General features: G+C 36.5%; 1 protein-coding gene across 15 annotated transcripts in view; it reads left to right on the plus strand.

Moving 5' to 3' along the window:
- Positions 1 to 20,810, plus strand: part of PTPRD (protein tyrosine phosphatase receptor type D) — a 2,182,843-nt gene that overhangs the window by 1,750,489 nt on the left and 411,544 nt on the right. The gene's annotated exons all lie outside the window — the stretch shown is intronic.

Here is a 20,810-nt window from a genome sequence, read left to right on the forward strand (position 1 = left end):
TTATCCCTAAATGGAGGAGGAATCTCTGCCTCGGGAATACACGTTTTGGGGAGGCTCTTTTTGACCCATCCTTTGTCCCCCTTGTCAGCATGCTAATCTGCCCTGAGACCTGAGGCTGGAGGGGCCGAGAAGACTGAGAGAGAGGCTCCTCTTACAGGAGGTTGCCTTGGTGAATGGTACAAGGGGCTCCCAAAACAAGAGAACCTGAAGGTGTGTACACAGAAAAGGCAGATGAATTAAAGCTGCTACACTTTGTATTCTGGTTAACAGATCCTGAAGTAGTTCCTCGGAATGCATACCCGTCTACCTATCTCCCCATCCATCTTTCTCTACCTCATCTCTTTACCTAATGGATCTTATTTACCTACACTGTCTACCTGTCTATCTGTCTATCTATCTATCTATCTATCTATCTATCTATCTATCTATCTATCTATCTATTTGTCTATCTATCCATCCATCCATCTTCTGTGGAATGTTGCCTTTCCATCTGCTATGAAGGGGCTAGTTCTCCTTTTACCTGTAGATAAGGATCTTTATCCCAGGCCTGGCCTCTGACTTCCCCTTCCTGATCCCTTTCTGCTTTATTTTTCCTTTGCAGAGTGGATCAAAGATATCTTTTTAAAGACTTTGGAGTGAAGGTGTAATTAAAAAAATCACATCCGTTGCTTTTTACCTTGCTCTTGAAAAATTGTATTTTTGTTGTTGGTGGTGGTAATAAAACGTAGCTTTTACCATGTGCCCAGCACTGTGGCACAATTCTTTACATTGACCCATCCGACCTACTGAGCAATCTTCTGAGCTCTGTGTTGTGTTAATGTCCACTTCTCTGTGATCAAACTGAGGCTCAGACAAGATGAGCATTGCACCGAAGGTCCCAGAGCAAGTAAGTGGGAAGCCCAGGCTGGCGGTATCCGCAAGCATCCGACTTGTCTTCATGGCCTCTCAGCTGTATTATTATTGATCTTTCTAAGCACAGATTTTCTTTCTGTTTCCAGTAGGAAAAGCTGAAGTATAAACTCAAGTAAACAATGGAATAAATATCTTCTAGGCATGAGATTGTGCTTTCACTACCAAAGCAAACTTTGCCCTGTGGGGCTGGGAAGTCAGGGCCCAGGATCCAGGGAGGAGATCATCTCAATAGTCAGAAGAGTTTGAGCTACCTGGGACTTGAGGTGTAAGATAAATCAAAGAAAGGAACTTGGTGTCTTAAAAATACAGTAAAAGCTTACATCGGAAACCGGGGATGTACTGTATGGTGACTAACATAATATAATAAAAAATCATTTAAAAAAAAATACAGTAAAAGGGCAAATTATTTTTTTTTAAGATTTATTTATTTATTCGTCAGAGAGAGAGAGAGAGAGAGAGCATGCACAAGCAGGGGGAGTGGCAGGCAGAGGGAGAAGCAGGCTCCCCGCTGAGCAGGGAGCCCGAGGCAGGAATCGATCCTAAGACCCCGGGATCATGACCTGAGCCGAAGGCAGACACTTAACTGACAGAGCCGCCTAGATGTCCCTAAAAGGGCAAATTATCTCAGACTTTAAATAGGGAATAATTTTTATTACTAGTTTTGGCTTCTTATAGCCAAAATGGTTCAAAATATATGCTAGCTTGAGTGATCTAGGCTGTGGCTATCCAGCTGGCCTAAAATTATTTGTGTGTGTGTGTGTATGTGTGTGTTTGTGTTTGCATGTAGATAGACAGATAGACACAAAAATAGGCACGAATACACCTAAATACCAAAAAGTGGAATGAAACTTTAAGGGGGAAACAGTGTATTATTATGGAGGACACCGAAGTTTCCAATCTATCTCCATTACTTCTTCTGAGAAAGCAAGTAACCAAATCTGACATTGACTTCCATTTTGAAAGCTACACCCTGTAAGACCATCTGTGGACTGGTCAATACTTCAGGATGGCTTCAAAGAGTTCTTCCTTCTGTTGTACTGTGCATTGAGGAGGTTTCCACGGTAGTTTGTGGGAACTACTTCAAGCAAGATGACAACTGGACAAAATATAAGAGTTATATGCTGTGCTTGAATCCAGTCATTAAAACTAAGTCCATCGGACTGTATTTTAGGTTAAGTGGATGCAGGACTATATAAATCAGGAAGTGTAGTAAGTAGGATTTCAATGAAGTTTAATCTATGACCATCTTGCTCTCACCATTTCACTGTGATCTGATGATCACAGATATATCATTCATATAAGATTGTTCAGTGCTGAAATGACTTACAAAAATTAAGGTATGACTTGCTCAAAATAGGAAACACATTCTCAGGACAGTATGAAGTGTATTAAAAAAACAAAAGCACTAGCTCTAATATCTTTACTGAGTTGTAGAATTTCTTTTGACAGAAAATAAAATCACAAAATTATCTTTCTTTACACATTTGGGGAAGAAGGCATGTCAACTATTTGCAAGGTTATGTAAAAATGTCTTGCTGTTAATTAATTACTACTCTTCTGTACTGAAGTCATTTTCCCTTTAATGCGTGTTTTTTTCCCTGAAGGAAATCTAAAGGACAAATGTGTTAATTTGTTAGCCAGTTGGGCAATACCTCTGTTTTAATTTTATTCTTAAATATATTCATTTAACAAGAAGTTTTAAATGATAATTTAAAGGGTGGGATTTATTTTAAAAGAAATAAAACCTATTCTAACAATTGAAACACATCTTTCCCTAAATGGGAGTTTCTGCTTCTCATCTCTCCTGTTTTGTGGATATCACAAATACTGCTCCTAGCATAATCTTACAGAACACCTTGGATCATCACCATCATTGCTACTGTTTTGTTGCATGCTTATTCTTTGTAGTATCTCATTTAGTTCCAGCAGCATCCATTTGAACCACAACCAACTGAGCCTCAGTATAGGTTCGGGCACACCCAAGGTCTGATCTCAGTAGGTCGCTGTCCCAAGTCAGGATTTGGTCCTTCTGGTCTTGCATCAGAGGTTCTCTGATTCTGTGTAGTGATTGAACTAAGGAAATCCTATGATGGTCTCTATAAGCATTTGCTATTATCTACCTTTAAAAACCAAACAAAAGGAAAAAAGACAAAAAAACTCAGAAAATCGAAACTTCATTTCTTTTTGCTTTAACTCCTAATTTTTAACACTCAGTCATTTTCTAATTCAGTCTCCATGAATTTTAGCGACTACTGAGATTTGGGAATTGTCCAGCTTAAATGACACACCATGCTATTTGTGTGTATAACTTAATGTCACTGGTACAGTCCTTCACTCCTGCAGATTATTGCAACTTAGAAAGTAGTGGTTTATACTTGAGATGACAGAAAGTGTGTGCAGCTCAAGCCTTTCCTATTTTTGTTCCTTATCCGAAGAGTTCATATACTCTGTACCTACGCTGTAGGGCATCTTACTAACTGACCTTTCCAGGGTATGGCTTTCCTCTGCATATTGTGGGGGAAGTTCACATCCATGCTTGTTCCCTTCACAGTCCACAGCAAGAAGACTATCTCAGTGTTCCCAATCTTACTGCCTCAGGAAGCATGAAAGCTTAGGGAGCATTTTAATTAAATGTCGCCCAAGGCCTTTATTCTTGCTGAGAAAGTAAACAAAGCTTAAACAGGCCCTATCAGAAAAAAAGCCTTTTCCCTTAAATGTTTGTGTGTTTTATTTTGTAATTGTGCTTCACCTTCTGCTGTTTGTTGTGAAGTAGTAGGGACTTTTTTTTTTTTTTCCCAGCTATGTGTTTTAAATACTAATATAGTCAATTGATTAGACGTTCCTTTTAAAAGGACGTTAAGAGTGTTTGTTTCATTTACGGCATCAGTGGACAGAGCAGCTAGTGGAGATTTGCTGATTATACTTGGCTGTGACTCTACCAAGGATTGCTCCTCTCCATTCCCTGTCCCTGGGTACCGGGTGGGCCGGGGGAGGGGGTCTCCAGCTCCCTCTAGATTCACTGTTGCCAATTGAAAATATACCACCTTTTAAAGAAATATCTCTGTAATAATAGCCCAGTTCTAGCTCACCTCTAATATGTTTTCTCCCTTTCATGTTATTTTTCACAGGTAAATTGATTACTTTATGAAATCTTGTTGCATTTATGTTAAGTGATGGCATTTTTAACTAAGTTTTTTATTTTAATTCTAGTATAGTTAACATACAGTGTAATATTAGTTTCAGGTATAGAATTTAGTGATTCATCACTTCCATACAACACCTGGTGCTCATCATGACAAGTGCCCTCCTTATTCCCCATCACCTAGTTCACCTATCATCACCCCCCTACCTCCCCTCTGGTAACCATCAGTTTGTTCTCTATAGTTAACTGCCTGTTTTTTTGGTTTATGCCTCTCTCTCTTTCTTTTTTTCCTTTTCTCATTTGTTTTGTTTCTTAAATTCCACACATAAGTGAAATCATGTGGTGTTTGTCTTTCCCTGACTGGCTTATTTCACTTCCTATTGTATTCTCTAGCTCCATCCATGTTGCAAACTGCAAGATTCCATTCTTTTTTTTACAGCTGAGTAATATTCCATTGTATGTACACACCACCTCTTCTTTATCCATTCATCTGTTGATGGACACTTGGGCTGGTTCCATAGTTTGGCTATTGTAAATAATGCTGCAATAAGCATAAGAGTACATGTATCCCTTTGAATCAGTGTTTTTGTGATTTTGGAGTACATACCAGTAGCACAATTACTGGATCCTAGAGTAGTTCTATTTTTAACTTTTTGAGGAACCTCCATACTGTATTCCACAGCGGCTGCACCAGTTTGCATTCCCAACAATAGTAGTACAAGAGGGTTCCTTTTCTCTACATCCACGCCGACACTTGATGTTTCTTGTGCTGTTGATTTTAGCCGGTCTGACAGCTGGGAGGTGATATCTCATTGGAGTTTTGATTTGCATTTCCCTGATGATGAGTGATGTTGAGCATCTTTTCATGTCTGTTGGCCATCTGGATGTCTTCTTTGGGGAAATGTCTGTTCATGTCTTCTGCCCATTTTTAAATTGGATTACTTGGTGGTTTTGTTTGTTTGTTTGTTTTTGTTTTTTTGTTTGTTTTGGTGTTGAGTTGTATAAGTTCTTTATATATTTTGGATACTAACTCTGTATTGGATATGTCATTTGCAAATATCTTCTCCCATTCAGTAAGTCGCCTTTTCGTTTTGTTGATGGTTTCCTTTGCTGTGCAGAAGCTTTTTATTTTGATGGAGTCCCAACAGTTTATTTTTGCTTTTATTTCCCATGCTTCAGGAGACAAATCTAGAAAAATGTGGCTATAGATGATGTCAGGAAAATTACTGTCTGTGTTCTCTTCTAGAATTTTTATGGCTGTAGGTCTCACATGTAGGTCTTTAATCCACTGTGAATTTATTTTTGTGTGTAGTATAAGAAAGTGGTCTGGTTTCATTCTTTTGCATGTAGCTGTCCAGTTTTCCTAATAGCATTTGTTGAAGAGATGGTCTCTTTCCCATTGTATATTCATTCTTCTTTTGTCGAAGATCAATTGGACCTATAAATGTAGGTTTATTTCTGGGTTTTCTATTCTGTTCCATTTATCTATGTGTTTATTTTTATGCCAGCATCATACTGTTTTGATTTCAACATCTTTGTAATGTAACTTGAAGTCTGGAATTATGATAATTCCAGTTTTCTTTTTCAAGATTGTTTTGCCTATTTAGGGTCTTTTGTGGTTCAATACAAATTTTGGGATTGTTTGTTACAGTTCAATTGAAAATGCTGTTGGTATTTTGATAGAGATTACATTAAATCTGTAGATTGGTCCGAAGGCTCCCTGCAACTTATATTGTCAATTCACCACTGTTGCCTCTAAGCCCTCATCATTCCGAAGGCACTGAGGTTTTTCTTGATTTAGGACTTTCCTGCAGTATTTTTATTGCAGGTTTTTCAGATTAGTGATGGGACGTGATAACTTTTAAGGTATATTAACTGAGAAAATACCTGGAAAATGAAGAAAAGAGATTGAACATATTATAGAGAGTTGAAAATGTAACTAGCATACTTGTTAAAATAAATTGACCCTATGTGGCCCAGCCTTTTGATACCTAGTATCATTTCCATTTTACAGTTGAGGAAACTTTGGTGTTTGAGGAGCTTGCTTGTCCAAGGTCATAGCTGGGTAAATGCATGTTTAAAATATAGTTAATATACAAAGTAATGGATAACATCATAGCACCAGGAATAATAGGTTTCTGTGAGCACTGAGGTAAGCTGACTTTTTGGGTGGGAGCAAAGGAGAGGGCAAGAAGGTGGCTGGAAGTGTGTCAGGGAGGGAGGGCTTCACACAGAGGTTACATTTGTGCATTTGTGTTGGTTATATCTGGATGAATAGGACTTTCTCAGCTGTGAAGGCAGGGAAATGAGTTGTAGGCAGAGGGAACAGCATGTGCAAATGTACTGAAAAAATGTCTTATATGTGTGAAATGACAGTTATTGTATTTGTGAAGTTTTGCTATTAGAAGCAAGTGACAGAGGCTTAGCTAGAAAAGTAGACAAGGTTTAAATTATGAAGTTTGTAAGGAGCTTGGAATTTATTTTAATGATGGAACTGCAATGAAATGTTTTATGTAAAGGAGTTACATGGGGCTGTGAAAAGATAATTCTGACTTTAGCTTTGGGAAAGTGGGGTAAGGGACCAATTTATTCTTCCACTTGAAACAAGCCAAAAAACATATAAATTGTATAAAACAATGGTTTTTATGACAGTGGATATCAGGTAATGAAGTACAATGATCCCTGAACAATAGAAACCTACAAGTGAGTCCGATGATTGCCCCAGTTTATGGCCATGAGAGAGTTTCTAGAAAGTGGCATAGGAAGAGGAAACCCAGTCAAAACCTGGTGGGCTCCCTGAATTAAAGAGTTAGGGTAGAGAGTCTGAAGACACTAAGGCAGCAAGAATTTGTAGGACATGGTACTAGAGATGAGACTGCTGCACAGAGAGAACTCTGGAGATGTGCAGAGCACTGCCCCCCATGGGCCCCGGAGCATTCAGCAGAGTGCTGACCAGCAAGTGCATGTGAGGACATTACTCAAGGTCAAAGAGAAGACCACTAAAAAGGATTTAAGGAAACAATCCCTATAACTTGCCGAAGGCATACCAACCATAATTCATGGGGCAATTGGAAGTGTACTCAGAAAGAATCGACTTCAGAAATGGGGAAACATTGTCTCTACACTAAACCTTAAGCTGGTCCCATAAAAGCAAGATCCAAAAGGATGAAAGTGTTTGCAAGAAGTTTAACTATATCCCAGAACAAAAAACAAGACTCTTTATAGGAATACAAAAGTATCCAACAACCCCCAAATAAAATTAACAATATCTGATATCCAATAAAATTACCAGACATAGAAATAAGTCAGTTAGAGAAAGACAACTACCATATGATTTCACTCATATGTGGAATTTAAGAAACAAACAAATGAACATAGGGGGAAAAAAGAGAGGCAAACCAAGAAACAGACTCTTAACTCTAGAGAACAAGCTGATGGTTACTTGGAGGGGAGGTGGGTGGAGGTTTGGATTAAACAGGTGATGGGGATTAAGGAGGGCACTGGGTGATGTATGGAAGTGATGAATCACTATATTGTATATATGAAACCAATATTGCACTGTATGTTAATTATCTGGAATTTTTAAATAAAAACTTGGCAAAAATTACTAGGCATAAAGCGAAGCAGAAAACTAATACCCATAATGCTGAGAAGAAAAAAAATCAATCAATTGAAACTGACCCAGAATTGTCACAGATATTACGGTTAGTAGGTAAAAACATTAAAACAGTTCTTAAATTGTATTCTATGTTTGGGTGACTGGTTGGCTCAGTCTGTTAAGCATCCAACTCTTGATTCCCGCCCAGGTCATGATCTCAGGGTCATGAGATTGAGCCCTGCGTCGGGCTCAGCCCTGGATGTAGAGCCTGCTTAAGATTCTCTCTCTCCCTCTACAACCCCTTTGCTCTTACTCTAAAAACAAACAAACAAACAAATAAACTGTATTCTATGTTCAAAAAGTTAAGTAGAAATATGTAAACATTAAAAAGACCAAGATGGGGCTTCTTGAGATGAAAACTACTGTGCAATGTCTGAGTTGAAAAATACATTGGATGCAATAAATAGCTGACAAGACAAAATAGAAGTAAAGATAAGTGGACCTGAAACCAAAGCAATATAAACTATCCAGAAAGAAACAACAATAAGAATAAGAAGATAATTCTTTCATCAAATTGTGGTGGTGGTGTTGTTTTTTTTTTTTTCCCCAAGAAGGATTAAATAGTATTTTTTCACAGGTTAGTAATTGTTACAATCTGGCATTTCCTAACAGTGATTAGTTGATGACGCCTTGTGAGGAACAACCCCTCTATTTGTTTTTGATCCAGCTTTGCTTGTTTTGGTAAACTGAGACCGTGGTGCTCTGATGGAAGTACTCCGGGGCTGGGCTGGGTCCTGAGGTGAGAATAGGAAATGAAAGAGGCTGAATTGGCATTTTTAATCCACACACAGCTCACAGTCATGGCTACTAGTTTTCTCATCTGAAACAAAGCTTGCATGCTTGTCATTGAACATATGCATGTGTGCGTGTAATTTGAAGACAGCGTTCTATCATAACTGTTCTCTAAATAGTCTTCTTTCTGTATGGACTTTGAGTAATTTTTCACACATAAAACCAATGTCTAATCCCTGGATCTACCCCACAGATTCCCCAGTGACCAAAGACAAGGTTTACACTGGATACTCAGGTCTTTAACTCTTATTGAATACTTAAATCTGTATGTATAACCTTATTACTGTGACTTAAACTGGCCACCTGTCATGAATAAGAAAATTTTTTACCATGGCAGGAAAAGAACTGCTAGTTGATATATTAAAAGAATAAGCACTTTCCTTGATTCTCGATTATGAAAATTTCAAAAAGTACAGTGATGGTCTTTAACATAGTGTATACATGCGCGCATGTGCACACACACACACACACACACACACACACACACACGTTCTTGGTGTTTCTCTATAAAGGGAAGTATTTTCCCAAAAACCTAGGAAAATGTTGTTTTACCTTTCATTTGAGTTTGTACATTCAAAGTTTTTTTTCTCATTAACATCAATAGTTTTTAAGAAAAGGCCACATCAAAAGAATTGGTGGAAAGTATACTATTTAAAAGGTATAATGTATATTTCCACGAAAGTATTGAACTTAAAAAAAAGATCAACCCAATATTCAAGTAGATCTCTAACTGGGTTTTCTCTGAGTTTAAAGTGCAAGACTTTGCATTCAGTGAAAGCTTCTTAATCAGTTTTCTAGAGTGAGGGGTTGACTGCACTAGTGTCTAATAATCATTAAATCTTCCATATTATACAGTTCAGAGAGATCATATTTTACGATAGGAAAATGAATTGTCCTTGAACAGAAAATAGACAAAACTCATAGCACATATTTCTTCATTTTTTGAAGAAATCATCTCATTTTTTTTCTTATTATTTTGTTGGGTTAGAATAAAAGTTGATCTTTCTCTTTTTGCCCTATAATACCAAATTGAGATGATGCTTTGAAGTCAACTGTTTATAATCATAAATACCTTAACATATTAATATTTTACAGACCCCTTCTTGTTTATATTTATCTGAATGTCCATTTTTTAACCCTTTGGATATTGACCAGCTTATCGTTACTGGCATCCATGATGTGGGGGTGGGAGATTAGGGTTGGATTTTCCTGTGTTTTCAAAATGAATGAATTTGAACCATTACTTTGAAAAATTGTTCTCTCTCTTTCTTTTTAAGAAAAAGAAAACCATAAACCTTTCTTTTTTTTTTGAAAACCATAAACCTATCTAAGATGTAATATCAATTGAAGAAAACTGTTCCTTTCCTTCTGACATCAGTATTTTCACAGTAGAGCCATTTCATTTTCACACTGAAAGCTAATTTTTAGAAGAAAACCCGTTTCATTACAGTTGGTATTCAAATGAGTGGTGGGGGACACATTTTTTAACCTATCACATTAGATTTTTGGCAGTTTTCCAGTGCATTTGTGAAGAAGGGAAATCCACACAAGTACAGATGCCTTTATTGTCTACTACCTAGGCCAAATCATGTACCCTTTGAATGTTCAATAAATATTGATTGATGATGCTATTCATCCAAAACACTGTCAGGTTAAAACTCAAAGTGAGTACTTAACATTCTCATCCAGCTGTAATTACATTTCTGCAATTTCCATTTAGCTCACAGTACTACTGTCTACAAATCTGTAGCATTGTGAGGAAGCTAAACAGGGTACATACAGAGTGGATGAGTAAAGAAAGACATTTTGAATGAACTCAGACAGATATTAAACACAGGAATGTTTCCTAATACAATTCCTAGTAAACATTATAAACAAAATGCTACTTTGTCCTCTTTGTGAATTTCCCTTGATGTTGGACACTTAAATATATATAAATATTTCAGCCATTACATGACATAGTGCCCTTGCATGATTCATAAATCATTAATAAAATTTGGCATTACACTAACACAAAGGATTAAGTGGTTTCTTTTGGATAAATACCTCCCCTATGCCTCCATGGGTACAAACACCCTTGAAACATGGGCATTTCACCATTCTTATATGTCATTCTTACACAAGATTATTATACAGTGGGAATAGTGTTTAGTTATATTTCTTAATTTCTTTATTTTTATTTTATTTTTTTCTGTTCCACTGAAGGGTTTTAGATTAAACTTTATGTCATCAGGACTAAGGGAAAAATAATTTATTAAGGAAAAAAATCAGACAAGCAGCAGTCTTCTGTAGTGTTGATTAAACAAATGTTTATTTTTTTTACTCTTTCAACCTGTTGTTTTGTTATTTTGTAGCTTAATCTTTCAGTGGCTTTTAAAGATGAAAATTGAGGTCAGATATTAGTAACTATCTTTGTTCTTCCAGACTCTATAGCCATTTGAGAAATTTGTGAAATATTTTTTCTCCTAAACTTTTATTTTTATTTTTTTAAAAGATGTACTTATTTATTTGAGAGACAGAGAGAGAGTGCAAGTAGGGGGAGGGTAGAGGAAGTGAGACAATCTCCAGCAGACTCCCCGCTGAGCATGGAGCCCAATGTGGACTCAGTCCCAGGACCCATGAGACCATGACTTGAGCTGAAATCTAGATTCGGATGCTTAACTGATTGAGCCACCCAGGTGCCTGTCTCCTAGCCTTTTAAATTAGAGTAGTGACATACATTCTTTGTAAAATAATTTAAGTGGTAAAATTTCCTTTTCACTCTATCTTTACTATTTTTAGGTGTGTGTGTGTGTGTGTGTGTGTGTGTGTGTGTGTGTGTGTGTGTGTGTGTTTATCTTTTTCCGTACCTGGACAAAATATACAGAATAGTGTGTTTTTCTTCTTTCCTTAGTCACTCAAATGAGACCGTCTTCAGTGGTAATTAACTTGGTCTGTATGTTAGAATCAGCTGGTAAGCTTTAAAAAAACACTGACACCTGGTTCTCACCTTTAGAGATTCTAAATTAGCCTAGAGCATGGCCTGAGCATCACAATTAAAAAAAAAAAAATTAAAAAGGGGCGCCTGGGTGGCTCAGTTGGTTAAGTGTATGACTCTTGGTTTTGGCTTGGGTCATGATCTCCAGGTCTTGAGATCGAGCCCTGCCTGAGTGAAGCTCTGGCTCAGCATGGAGTCTGCTTGAGATTCTTACCCTCTCCTTCTCCCTCCCCCCTCTGCCCCTTACTCCACTTGTGCGTTCTTGCTCTCTCTTTAAAATAAATGAATAAATAAATAATTTAAAAAAATTAAAAAATAAATTTCAAATCCTGCATGCTGGGTTCGATCCCTGATGTAGCTTCTGCAGCTTGTTCTTTTGATTCGTGACCACCCTTCTATGACTAAACATACAGTGTTTATTTGTCTGTTTTGGTTTAGTGTGATTTGGGGCATTATCTCTTTCTTTTGTTCTTACAGCGAGTGTCAGAAATATAGCTTACCAGGGTTGAAAGTCATCCTCTATGTTATCTGCCTATTTCCTATCCAATGCAAGAAAACTTTCGGTATGGCCAGCACTGATGATGATCCAGTCTCCTCTACCAAGAGGCCCGGAAGGCAGATCCCACTGCTGGGCAGTTCCAGTGGCCATCTTTTCTTATATCAAGGGTAGAGCTGCCTTTTACAGCTCACTCCTACATTTTCACTGCCAGAAGAAACCTTGGAAATCATTTTGGTTAACACCTTTCTTGCATACATGAGGAAATGAGACCTCAAGGAGCTGTGTGACTCTGCCCAATATCCTTCCACTGAGAAGTTATAATCCTGGGTTTGGAGACACAGATTCATTCTCTGGCCCTTCCCCAGTCCTGCCACAGCTTATTCTTATTACATGTGTAGTAGTTAGCAACAGCTGTGTAACAAATGATCCCACATTTAACAGCTTAAAACAACATGTATTATCTCACAGTTCCAGTGAATCAGGAATATGGAGTGGCTTAATTGTGACTTTCTGACCTAAGGTCTGTCATGAGGTTGCTGTCAAGGTGTTGGCCAGAGTTGCAGTCTCCTCGAACCCTCACTGGAAGAATTTCTGCTTCTAGGTTCACTCACATGGCTGTTGGCAGGATTCAGAATACCTGCTTTTAAGCTGACTCACAATGTTAACAACAGCCTTTGATTCCTTATCATGTGGGTCTCTCCAAGGCCTGCCCCAGTGCCCTCAGAACATGGCAACTAGCTTTCCCTGGAGAGGGTGATTCAAGAGAGACTGAGAGATTGAGAGGTTGAGAGATTGAGAGAGAGAGCATGCACAAGTCACAACTTTTATATAACTTAATCTTGGAAGAATCATCCCATCACCTCTGTAATAATCCCTTTGCTAGAAGGGAATCACTAAGTTCAGCCCACACTCCAAGGGAGTGGAATTATGCCCCATCACATAAGGGGAGTACTAGTAAAGAGTTTGTGGATGTATCTTTAAACCCACGCACATGTGTTTAAACTTTACTTAGCACTTAGTAATGGCAAGACTCATAATTTTAGCTCAAAGGGCATTTTATTTTACCTCCCATCCCTGAAAGGAAACTAGATAATCATTTTATCATCACCACACAACTAAAATAAACTTCTAAAATTAATATGGTAGCTTAACAATATCTTCAAGATTGCCTGGTTTATAAATAAGGAATATAGGCACCACATGTTTTAACCTATGTTTCCTCATATGCAATCATGAGATGTATTCAATCATTAAATGATTATATATCAATTTATTCATGACATGATTTCTATCTCCACCAAACAGCCCATTATTGTGAGTATTCCATAATGGTCTGTATTTTCAGCGTCAGACCCATGATCCCTAAAATCTTAATGCCTAAAATCCAGATGTTTTTAATCTCTAAACTGTCAGGGTGTTACTGGGAACATAAGGTAAATGCCTTGAAGCAAAACAATAATGTGTTTTTAATGAAGAGGCCTTTCTATATTGCTGATCTCTGAATCAAGAGTTTGCCTCTCTTGCAATAGCCTTTTCATACCACCCTTTGTAATGAAACATATGGCTTATATCACAGTAAAATATGTAGAGGAGGAAGAAGAAAAAACATGTTCCACATATGTGCCATGTCTAATGTAATGCCATATGCCCAGCAAACTTAGAAGAGTAAGAGGTAGCTTCAGTCCTGAAATAGAGTGATAGAGTGTTCAAAATGGTTTCCCATTTTCAAGTAATTAACACTCCCTTCACTTTTAATATTTGCATTTCATTATTTAAAAAAATCGCCAAATAACTTTTAATGAACCTTCAAAACTGTGACCTTTTGAAAGCATAGGCTTTCCCAAAATAAATTATCAAGAGAAAATAGTTCAGCTTTGAATGTATTATATTTATGAGCTTAAAAGAAGGAATTTTAAAAAAGAAAATGTGATTTGTGGCATTTTATGAAATGTGTATTATCACTTATCTTTGTAGTTAAAGGTCTTTTTCAGGTGATTTAATAAGAGAGTGGGAACTTAGGATTCTCCCCTTTTAAAGGAAGAAAAATCTGCCCTCACAAATTCAAAAAAAAAAAAAAGGTGCCTAATTTTTTTGCTTTAAAAAGGAGTTTATTTTGGGGTTTTTTCCTGTATTATTTACATAGTTAATGCAAACAGTTTTCTGATTTGCAGCTTGGAAACAATATGTAGTCAAAGCACTGAGGACTTAAGGATGGCATGTTAATTACCTGTGACTTTTATAACAAATTAACTCTAAACTTGTTGACTTAAAACAATAGAAAATTATTCTCTCGCAGTTCTAGAGGCCAGAAGTCTGAAATCAATTTCACTGGCATGCCATCTTCTTTTTTAACACTCCTTTTTCTTAAGTGTGCTATCCCTTTCCTATTTTTCTTAACAGAAATGTTATTTATAGCAATGTATTGTATAATCTATTATATTACATATATGCTATATATAATATAGAGTATGCTAGTGCATGATTATTGCCATTATTATTTATGATTGGAATCTTGTCTTATGCTTGTTATACAGTCTGCTCTGTCTTGAGTTAACAAGTGAGAACAGAGAGAATCCTTTCTCCTCTAGATCTTACCTAGCTTGAAGCCATCTATGTTTGGCTGGATATCCAGGACGCCTGATTGTTTGGTGTTGGAATCTGGGTTTCTGTTTGGGCCAGAATCCTGAGCACTTTGGACCCTCAAGCTGGTAATTAACCATAGAGGCCAGATGGAAAGGCTGCATAACTATCTGGGCATTTCAGTGCCCTGCAGGAAAAAGTACCCCTATCTCGTGCTTGGTATGAGCTGCTGTGCGAAGTCCAGTGATCCTTTGTCCCAGGGCATTCTGTGTTTTTTCTCACCCCTGGGAGGCAAGCTGCTTGAGGGAAGCTTTGCATTAGATCACTTCTGTATAGCTCTATCTCTGGGTATCATAAAAATTTCTCCCTGCCATAAAGAGAGACATTTTTCCTACGGGTTAACTGGAATAGAGGAGGTGGAGAAAGTGCTTTTAATTTCAAGGGTCAGAAGTTAGGAGAAAAACCATAAATATTTCCTTTCCTGAGCACTCATCGTGCTGTAGCAGGCCATTAATTTTGAAAGAGGTTTTCTATTGAAGGAGCCCGTTCATCTGGTGACATGATGGGTTAGTCTGTATTGCTTTCTCTCCTCTCTGCCAGAGAAATGCTGTTGAGGAGCAAATTATTTATTTAATAATATCTTTATGGAAAATGCTAGGCATTGGATTAAGTTAAAAAAATAGTAAAGGATTTATGCTGAGGCACAGTTGTTATTGTTTTGGTTGTAAATCTGGGTCCTATCAACATAGACGATTTCTCTGCGGATTTAAGAATTTCCATGAGGGTGATATTTAAATTTTACCGATATAGTCCCAATAAGAATGGTTTTATTTTATATTCTCAGCAGGGAAAAAAATATCCACAAAGTCAATCTCATTTTCAGTGTTCAAATTTGAATTTCTCTTGTTTTGATGAGAATTTGATACTATACGATTCTAGGGAATGCCAAAGAAAGTGTAATTGAGAATTACACTGATATATTTAATTCAATGGGGAAAGCTTTCTTACAGAGATTTTATTGTAAAGAGATGTATAAATAGGTTTTAAATATAGTTTAGGGAATAGATAGATAAATAGATAACATATATATAGATTTATATAAATAGATTTAGTCTCTATCTGATTTTTCCTACTGACTACCCCCACAATAGATATTTTGCATATACCTAAATTGTGCATCTGAATTTATTTGACCCTCTGTGATTCATGTGTTAATGGTACCTTGGAGACCGAGGTTTATAGCTCTCTGGAAAGGGAGAGATAATGGACTGTTTTCACTCTTAGGCTGCTTTGCAAGTATATTTAAAACTCAGACTTTGTAATCTCATCTTTCTTCTTCCACTACATTGGCAGAATTTAGTGACCTTTAAAATTATTTTCTCCTTAGGATTTTTCTTTCCATTTTCTTTTCTTTGATAAACCCTACATCTTTTCATTTATCTTCTTTGCATCATGATTATTGTTAACAGTATTATTATTTGACTAAGTTCTATGTAAATGAGCTTTTCAGTCGGTGATTAGCTGTATGTTCTTAGGATTGTTAAGACCTTAGATGTTTTTAGTTCTTTTCAGCTATCCTTGTACCTGCTGTTTCTTGTGTTATGCCTTTGGATTTTAAAATCCCATGAAGGTACACCTCTCTATAATTCTTACTTAGTTTAATTGCCCTCTCCATCCATAGTCATTACAAATAGTAACATTATCCTGTGGCACATAGCTTTGTGCAAGGAGCCATACAAAGAAATGTTGTAATTGATTGTGAAAAAGAGGGAAGTCTTTCAATTTAAAGTTTGTCAATTATCATATCCTTTACTAGAGTTTTATTTAACCACTAGTTGTTGTTGCTGTTGTCTTGTTCTGCTGAAGTACTCTGGTCACTTTTGTGACCCACACTAGCTGCTAAAGTTACTGTTTCTTATCCGTGTATCACTTGATAATTGCATGTTTGCCTTATTGGGATACAAAGGGCAACCACAATTACCTCCATTTATAAAGAGTTTTTAGTTTAGATCTTTTAGATCTAAGATCATTTGCTTCTTAGGCAAAGAAATGAAATCAGCTCTTCTTTTCTTTCTTTTTTTTTTTTTTTCTTACCTGAAGCTTCACCCCACAGTCAGTTGTTGACATAGGAGATATAAAAGCTTGATGTCTTTGCTTCCCCAAATTATAAACCTTTCAGTGAAAAAGGTCTAAATATTAAATGATCCATCATGAAGTAAAACATTAAAAAAATGTATGCGTACTATGTGGTAGGCACTAGAAGTAGAAGTGGAACTAACCACATCTTCAAAATTCATAATCCACAAATTCAGTTAACAAGAAAGTATAGCACCATTGCCTACATTTCTTTCGACTTTACTTGAACCAGATGAAATCATTTTTTTTAAAGTGGGAAGCAAGACCACCAAGGACAATCCCTTGGAAGGCCACTGCACTCGTCAAGCCCACACAAACATCAAAGGGCTATGTGTCGCCATGCGTATCATGTTGATAGCTCCGCGGGCCAGGCTGTGACATACAGGCTGGCCATGTAAGGGGTTCTCAATCTCAGCACTCTGCAAGAGTCCCATACAAAACAATCAGGGGGAGGAAATAGAAGAGGTGTAAGTAAGCAGGCATATTAATTCATTAGAAGTTAAGTGGCATACTTGTTTTTAGCTAGAATAGTCAATTCATGGAAGAGAATTAAGTTATTTAAAACAAAAAGGTCAGCAGCAAAAGTAATAAGTAAATAAAAATGAAATAAAATAGGAAACCAAGCAAAATCCCAAGTACAAATAAGATTATCTTACTTGCTTGGTTTGCGTTATTTAGATGCATTTAGTATGGTTAAGGAAAGAAAAGTTGATATGATTTAAATAAAATAATAACAATAATAATAATAAATTATATATATGATATATATTCTTCAACTAAGCCATTCCCTTTAAAAAGGTGTTAGGCTGGCAGCCTTGACATGGTGTCTCCCATTTTACCATGAAAATTTTCTGTAGACCCAGAAGAATAGAAATTGAAGTATGCTGGAAACTAAGACTGAAAGACAGTTACAATCCAAGAATGTATCCATCAACACAATGCTAGTGGAATAGGAAGGAATAAACAAACAAACAAAAAACAAAAAACAAAAAAAAACCAGTGTGTTTTCTACTGTTTGAAGGTGGCTCCCTAAAAAGACAGGGAACTCCTTGATCTCACCATGACGAAGTGTCCTGACTCTGTGCCATTCAGAAAAGTAGTCAGCAAACTTCCTACTGCACCATTTTTTTGAAATGATCAGTATCTATCTTCCATTTTTCATATGATCGTACAGGATGTATGATATACGATCATATGAAATAGCCAATATCTTGGCTATTCTAGTCTTTCCTGCACTCCTTGTTTTCTCTTTTAAGAGAACCATGCATTGGGATTATAACGAATTCTTACCTTGGTCTAGCAAAGCCATGCTGGATCAGTTGCAGCGACAATTGCAAGTACCCCCACTACCCAGATAAGGAGGATACTATGGTAGCTTCCTCATGGGCAGTGCAGAGAAGGAACATGGATAAAGTTTGCCAGAGAATCTGTTCACCAGCACTGTATCTGGATAGGTCTGTTAGAATTTAAGCACAGTAAATAGTAAGAATTGAACAAACATGAGTCCAGGAAATGATGCATCAGCATAGGGTAAAGGAATCTCATCCTGAGACCACAGAAGAAAAGAACCAGTTTTCTGAAAAAGATTTATTATGGTGACCAGGAAAGAATTTTGAACAGATGTTTTACTTTCACAGTAGGAAGAACAACATATGGCCTCCATGACAAAGAGGAGAAAGTCATAAGGAGCATCAAGATGAGATGAGAGGAAAAAGACTCTAAAATGAAACAGGGTCTTGACGAGGACAAAAGGAAATTTGGAGAGAATAGAAAATGACAGCACCAAGTGGAAATGCTCGTTGGATATGCAACATAACAAAAATGACACTGTAAAAAACCTGAAAAACTGTTAAGTAAAGTCAATGCATTGTTGGGTCTTCTAGAATGCAGAAGGCTGTGAGGGAATTGAAAGTGAAGGAGGAGAGAGGAGAGAAATATAACTTACACATTATTAGTTGCCTCCTGCAAGGAAATAATATAAATGAAAAATGAAAATTAAAAAAAACTTTAATTAAAGGACACATTATAAGTTTAAAAACTACTTAATGATATGGATCAAAAGGGCAATCACCTCCTTGGAAATATTAATTACAAAGAAACTCATACTTAGACATATCTTTAAATATATATGATATGTGATTTTCTTATAAGCATATAAAAAAGAATATAATTAATAATTTTTAACAAATCAATTTAATAATAATATTAATGATAATTGCATTAGTTAACATTTATTGGTCATTTTTCCATATGTCCCTTTCTTTAACCATCTCATGGAAAAACTGTTCCAAAGAACTTCAAATGAAATAGACCTTACTCATTATCATTTTATCATTCTCCTCTCCTTCAAAAATAGCAGTATTGTGCTCTTACCAGTTAAAAAGTACCACGGGACTCAGAATTTGATGAGGTTAGAAGATGGTATCTTTTTGCAAAGAGTGTATAGTTACTTGGAAAAAGAAAATGTTCAGTTTTATTAGCTGTTGAAATTATAAATAATCACTAATATGGATTCTTGCTGCATTATCTAGAATTATCTTTGTGGAAATAAGAAGACAATTTAAAAATAGAACTCTTGCAGCACCTGACTGGCTCACTCAATAGATTATGTGACTCTTGATGTGAGGGTCATGAGTTCAAGCCCCACGTTGGGCATAGAGCTTACTTAAAAACAAACAAACGAACAAACAAAACCTCTTTAATATATACCAAGGATACATACTGACTATGCATTGATTAATAAATTAATGAAAACCTGTAAACATTTAATATGTAAGCATCTTATAATATTACATATGCATAGTTATACATAGGATTTGTAATTATGATGATTTTCAAAAAACCAGAATATCACCATCAAACCTGTGGGTTAGCTTTCTATAGAGTGAGTACTTCAAAATATTTTATCCTACAATAGATAATGTAGGTCTATTTTTTTTTTACCAAAACAAGAGGATTTTAGTTTATTACATTAGACAAGATGTTCTAAAAGTCTTAGTGCAGTTTCAATCTTTAATATTCTCAGAACCATAAATGTTACAAATTTACAGAAAAGTTGTTTTGTACTTACCTAGTTTGTGAATTTTGAAGCATTATGTTTTTAATTTTAACACTGTTTCCGTCAGTGTTTGCCATTGTATGAATTTTCAGAGCTGCCATAGTAAGTACCACAAACTGAGTGCCTTACACGAGAGAGATATCTTGACTCACAGATCTGGAGGCTAAAACGATCAGCAGAGTTGGTTCCTATGAGGGTGAACAGGGACGGAGGTTCTCCAGGCCTCTCTCATTGGCTTACAGATGGCCATTTTCTGCCTGTGTCTTCATGTTGTCTTCCCTCTATATGTGCCTGTGTCCAAATTTCTTCTTCTTAGAAGGATATTGATCATACTGGATTAGAACCCAGCCTAATGATCTCATTTTAACCTGATTGTCTCTGTGAAGACCACATCTACAAAATATGTCACATTCCGAAATTTTGGGAGGCTAAGACTGAACTGTGTAAACTTTCGCAGTAACACAATTCAACCCATAGCAGCCATCTTGATTTCCTTTGCTTTCTTTTCTCAACAGTGGCTTGGGAGGTTATGTAAGTTTTGCAGTCAGAAACAAGTTGCTGGCACTGAACTTTTGGGCCAGACACTGAACCTCCTCTGAACCTCAGTTTTTTTCATCTCCACATGAAGATAAATCCTACTTTGAGAAGCTTTTGTGAGATTAGAGAGCTACAAAAGGAGCAGCCTTTGTGTGTAATTAAACTAACTTGAGACTCTGCTTCATACCAGCTGTAGATGTTAGGAAGGTTATTTTTCCTGGGTCTCATTCTCCTCATCTCTAAAACAGGAAGAAGGATGTTTGCCTTGCCGAAGCACATTGTGTAGAATTTAAATGAGCTCCATAAATATTAGGTATTCAATCAGAATTTCTTTTCAAACATTTTGTAAATGGTAAAGTATGATAACACTTACCCTTTTCTTCCTGCTTTGTTACTTCTGTGTAATATCTCAAAATTTATGGGCTATTCATTCCAGCATTACTCTAAGTTATTTTATTTTTCTTTAGAATATGGTGAGACTTTGGATCTACAGGGCTGTAAACATAGAATTTTTTTTCT

The sequence above is a fragment of the Ursus americanus genome, chromosome 18 (assembly GCF_024610735.1).
Source record: "Ursus americanus isolate L20-20 chromosome 18, mUrsAme1.1.p, whole genome shotgun sequence".
Lineage (NCBI taxonomy): Eukaryota > Metazoa > Chordata > Mammalia > Carnivora > Ursidae > Ursus > Ursus americanus.